Source organism: Sinocyclocheilus rhinocerous, unplaced genomic scaffold, assembly GCF_001515625.1.
Source record: "Sinocyclocheilus rhinocerous isolate Xijiao unplaced genomic scaffold, SAMN03320098_v1.1 scaffold860, whole genome shotgun sequence".
Taxonomy (NCBI): Eukaryota; Metazoa; Chordata; class Actinopteri; order Cypriniformes; family Cyprinidae; genus Sinocyclocheilus; species Sinocyclocheilus rhinocerous.
Genome location: NW_015638565.1, coordinates 850,391 through 855,638, shown reverse-complemented (window position 1 = coordinate 855,638; position 5,248 = coordinate 850,391). Strand labels below are relative to the sequence as shown.

At 37.1% G+C, this 5,248-nt stretch overlaps 1 long non-coding RNA gene across 1 annotated transcript in view; it reads left to right on the top strand.

Moving 5' to 3' along the window:
• LOC107749783 (uncharacterized) overlaps nt 1–2,981 on the top strand; it is a 10,248-nt gene extending 7,267 nt beyond the window's left edge. Inside the window, exon 3 of the long non-coding RNA XR_001641083.1 lies at nt 2,970–2,981. This is a non-coding gene — a long non-coding RNA (uncharacterized LOC107749783). The remainder of the gene's footprint in view (nt 1–2,969) is intronic.
• Nucleotides 2,982–5,248: the final 2,267 nt, after the last annotated feature.

The window sequence follows — 5,248 nt, the reverse complement described above, 5'->3', positions numbered from 1 at the left end:
AATCAGCGGTAAATCTCCATCACGTGCGTGTTTTCACATTGTGTAGCATTTACTACACAGAGCCGTTGTTCACTGACGAGCTGCGCAAAAAATCGTGTGAATATGAACGTGGTTTTGCGCAGCTTGCCTGTGAACAACGGCTCTGTGTAGTTAATGCTGCTCAATGTGAAAACACGCACGTGATGGAGATTTACCGCTGATTACAGAACCAGCTTTACTGATAAGATGCGCGTTAAATATCGCATGCGATTTATCGTGCAGCCCTAGTAAAAATCTATTTAAACTTATTGGAAAAGATTCATTTCTGTCACTGCTGTGAACTGACCACCACACAGAATATGAATATTAAAAATTTTAGGAGTCAGCTGTCCACTGTAGTCCTTAAGATATCAGCACAGTAACACTCAGTCAAATTATTGTTATCGTTAAAATCCCAGAAAATATCGAGATATAATTTTGTCAATATCGCACACCCCTAGCTGCCAGCCGTTCGGTGCAACTGGCAGAGCTGAATGTAAAATTTAACACCGCATACACCATCCTAACCCTCGCCAAAGAACTTAACTTTAGGTTGTTTGCAAAAGAAATCTGTCAGTGTTCTTTTCATTTTCTCTCTTCTTCAGCCCTTTCTTTTTCTCGAGGTAGTTAGCGGAAAGCAGTGACTGAGAGATTGACAGCTAATATTAACCAATACAAAATCTGCATTAAAGTTAAGAATGTAAGGATAAAATCTGTTAATATATAATTTGTAGTTGTGATGCTCCTAAATTTTTGGTGAGTGCTCCTAAATTTTTGCTGGTGCTCCTAACTTTTTGAAGTTGGGAGCACCAGTGCTACCAAGTAAAAAAGTTAATTTCGAGCCCTGATATGGCATTTGATATGTAAGAAATTCACATAGAAAACCAAATTGTTAATTTGCAATCATAGCATGAACAAAGCATATATTGTTATATTACATGCATGAACTCACAATGCATCTATAGGCTCAGCTAATATCCTGCTGATGTATCGAGTGTAAGAATATTGTCTGGATGAGATCTGAAAATATTTTTATTATTATTTGCTAGCTCAGATGTCCTCACATGACATGCACTAGCAACACTTTTAGAACACTGCGTCTAGATATGACAGGTGCACGGGAAAGACAAGCTATGAAATTAAATATTAGAATATTGCTTTATTTTCTGTATAGGGCTAATGCATATAAAAAGAATATGCATGGCATATCAAGCAGTATGCTATATTGGTCTAGTTATGATATTGAGAAATTTTCTATTTTTACATTTTAATTTGTATAAAAATATTCCAACTTTTGGATGTCTAATCAAATAGCTGGTTAGGAAGATGTTAACAACTACTGTATCGCCTCCAGTTCACTCGTCACACTGGGAATAGGTCATGTAAAGTGCATTGCGGGATATGGTACTGTGTGATTTGTTGTAGCTACGCATTTTGGAAATTGTTGTAGGTCATCTTATTCCGAGAAAAAAAATCTGCATACTGCACAAGGTATACAAATTGCAAAAATAGTAAGAATAGAAACTGTTGTATGCCATTCCGAACATAGCCATAGAGAGTGAGAGAGATGGAGACTGAGTGAGAAAAGGATTTAGATTGATTCACCTTAGCCGACTGCAGTGAACCTGATGGGGCAGGTGTTCAGGTGTCAAAGAGACTCAGGTCTACTCGCTACTGTGAAACTCTTGTCAAGCAACTCCTAATTTAAATCTGTTCAACTGTACAGAAAAAGTACAAGTTGCTAACAAAAAGTAGCTAACTACACTGAAGGTACATAAGGGTCCTCCTTTCCATATCAGTTTCCATAAAATTAAGCAGCACGTTTTCCACATTGCTAATAATAAGAAATGGCTCTCGAGCACCAAATCAGCATATTAGATTTATTTCTGAAGGATCATGTGACACTTAAGACGGGAGTAATCACTGCTGAAAATTCAGCATCACAGGAATAAATTACATTTTAAAATGGAATTTCACACTATTACAATGTTTACTGTATTTTGATCAAATAAATTCAGCCTTGATGAGCACAAGAGACTTCTTTCAAAAACTTAAAAAACTTACTGAACCCAAACAGCAGTTTTGAACTAAATATGTCACCACATAAAACATGGCATTCAAAGCATTCCAAGAACATGGTTTAAATCAATCCGTTAATCATTTGAATGAATTCCAAAGAATAATTTTTCATAAAAATGAACCATCTGAACAATATGACTTACAAAAGTTATTCACATAATTTGTTACTGAAAAAGATACACTACACTGAATCAGTTAAGTAGCTTCAGTCACACTACTGAACAATGCAGTTAAGTCATCACCAAAACTTTTAGTTAGTTTCAGGTCTGCAACACTGTTTAGTCACCGCACAGCATTTATTCATTTAGAACTGTTGCTAGACATGAGTGATTTTGGAGGCACAGTTTCATTTCATTTCAATTTAGGCAATTAAAGGTCAGGTGGAGAAACAGATGGTTTGCTTACAGCACCGCACCCAGCCCAAAGACACAAAAATACAGTTGACATATATCCAGTCTCCAGTGGACCCCGTTAAGTGTGTCAGGCAACGAGAGAGAAATTAGACAACTGATAAAAAGCTACACTTGGAAACGTGTCTTATACTGTGCCGCTGTGTTAGATGTCTATCATGTTCACTCAAGGAGGCAACAGCGAGATTCAAAGTAATCATTTTTCACAGGGTAGGCAGTAATGGCTTTGGGTTAACGAGAATACGGTTGGGAGAAAAAGCAACAGATCATGAACAAGCTTAGGGGAAAAAAGCTAAGGGAAGGAAATTTGAAAATTACGATTATGCAAATGGTGGATTTCAATTTCAAATCTAAATGTTAAGGCAGGGTTCCTGCAGTAAGGACAGCAGGTAATGCCATTGGCGGGAGAAAGTGTGAGCCCTGGAGAGGGGGAAGGGGGAGGGGGAACTGGAATTAGAAGAGGCATACATTTCTCCTCGTTAGGCGATGGATAATTAAAACAAAAGGGAAGCTGCTCGGAGGCAGCGGCAGGGCAGAAAGTCTCCCCTGAGGCGGGGAGGACAGAGTGTGTCTTAGCGTAGGCTAGACAGCAAGCAGAATGTTGTCTCCGCAGAGCAGCAGGAAAACGACATAGAGCTGTTAGTCAGAATGCTGCCTAAGGGCTCACGGCTGTTCTTTCTTCCTCCCTCCCTTCCTCTCTCTCTCCCTCTGTCCTTTCTTTTCTCTATTTCACCTGCTCTTGTTCCCCTTGCCTGTGTGTAGCTTTATATAGCTGGTCCTGATGAGCTAATTTAGCACAGTGAGGAGACGGGATAATTCTTTTCCTGTGAACAGGTACCTTTGTGTGCTTCGGCATCCAGGGATTCTGAATATGCAGTGGGAGTCATGCCACCTCCTCTCTCTCCATGGTAACCCCAGCCTGGTCCAGCCAGCCAGATGAGGACAAAGTCTGTGTGTGTGTTCCTGGCTTTCATCCATTCATTTTAACACCGCAGTGACTACATACTCTTTATGTGATGCATATTATGTGCCTGAAAGATCAGATCTGTGTGAAAATATTTGCCAGTCAAGTAAGTCACATTTATATAGGCTATTGCTTTATACCAGTGCTTCTCAAAGTCTGGACTCCGGTCTGGGTCCGGATCCAGGACCCGCCTCCATTTCGTATTTCAAGAACACTAATTATTTCCTACTTTGATAAACGCATGTTAAACTTGTAAATCAAATGTTTAGCTTTTTAATGTCTTTTTGGAGATGGTCCGAAATGAAAGCGAAGGCGAGATATTGAAACGTTTCCTTCATGACATTTGTTGTCATGACATCCAGTGAGCGTATGACGTTTGACATAATCGGACGACATTTCACCGCTAATATGAGAAATTATTTATTTTTGTTATCAATTAGATTATGGCCATTTGACTTACAGCAGTGTCCAGTGTTTCCCATACATTGAGTTATTTGTGGAGGCCCATCACAAAATCAAAACTGACCGCAACAAATAGATTTTTTCTGTGCTTTGAGCCATGTATTATTACTATGAATTAGGCTACTACTACTACTACTACTATTACCATCTTGTGCCCTGCAATAATCATTTACTCAAACTCGCTTTTATAAAATAAAGGGAAGAAAAAAAAACTGGCCAAACATATCAGCTAAAAAAATCAGCATCATATATCGGCATCGGCCATAGAAAAACCCTTATCGGTCGACCTCTATTGCTGACACTAAAATTAATTGTTTAGCCACTTTATTTTTTCAAAAAAATTATGTTTATTTGTTATACATGTTATGTAGCCTATGTTTATTAAAAACAAGTTTTGTAATAACCAATTGTTCCGGTCCGGACCTTTGACACTGATGAGAATTCAGATTTGGACCTTTGAATGTAGACTTTGAGAACCCCTGCTTTATACAATACAGATTGTTTCAAAGCAGTTTCACAGCAATAAAGAAGAAAATAACAGCATTAATGTTGCAAACTTCTTTAATTATGAAGAATGTTTCATTTTAATTTCAGCTGTAAAGCAGCTCTGAAAAGACAATAATGTCATTATTTAAATCAATTTAGTTCAGTGTTGATTTAATTTGGTTTAATAACAGTCAATGTTGCAATGTTCATCAGTTACGGAACAAACTCAATTCAGTTACATTGAAAATTTGGTGGAGAAACAATTTTCACTCAAGAATTACTGGTACATTTCAAAATGATAACATACAACATTGAATAAAATTAAATGGAAGCAGAAAGACTAAAATTGTATTTCATGGTAAAATGTACTCCAATAATCTTTGTTTTATTTATAACTTTAAAACACTGTATGTGTGACCCTGGACCACAAAACCAGTCTTAAGTCGCTGGGGTATATTTGTAGCAATAGCCAGAAATACATAGTATGGGTCAAAATTATAGATTTTTCTTTTATGCCAAAAATCATTAGGATATTAAGTAAAGATTCATGTTACATGAAGATATTTAGTAAATCTCCTACTGTAAATATATCAAAACTTCATTTTTGATTAGTAATATACATTGCTAAGGACTTCATTTGGACAACTTTAAAGGCGATTTTCTCAATATTTAGATTTTTTTGCACCCTCAGATTCCAGATTTTCAAATAGTTGTATCTCTGCCAAATATTGTCCTATCCTAACAAACCATACATCAATGGAAAGCTTATTTATTCAGCTTTCAGATGATGTATAAATCTCAATTTTGAAAAATTGACCCTTATGACTGG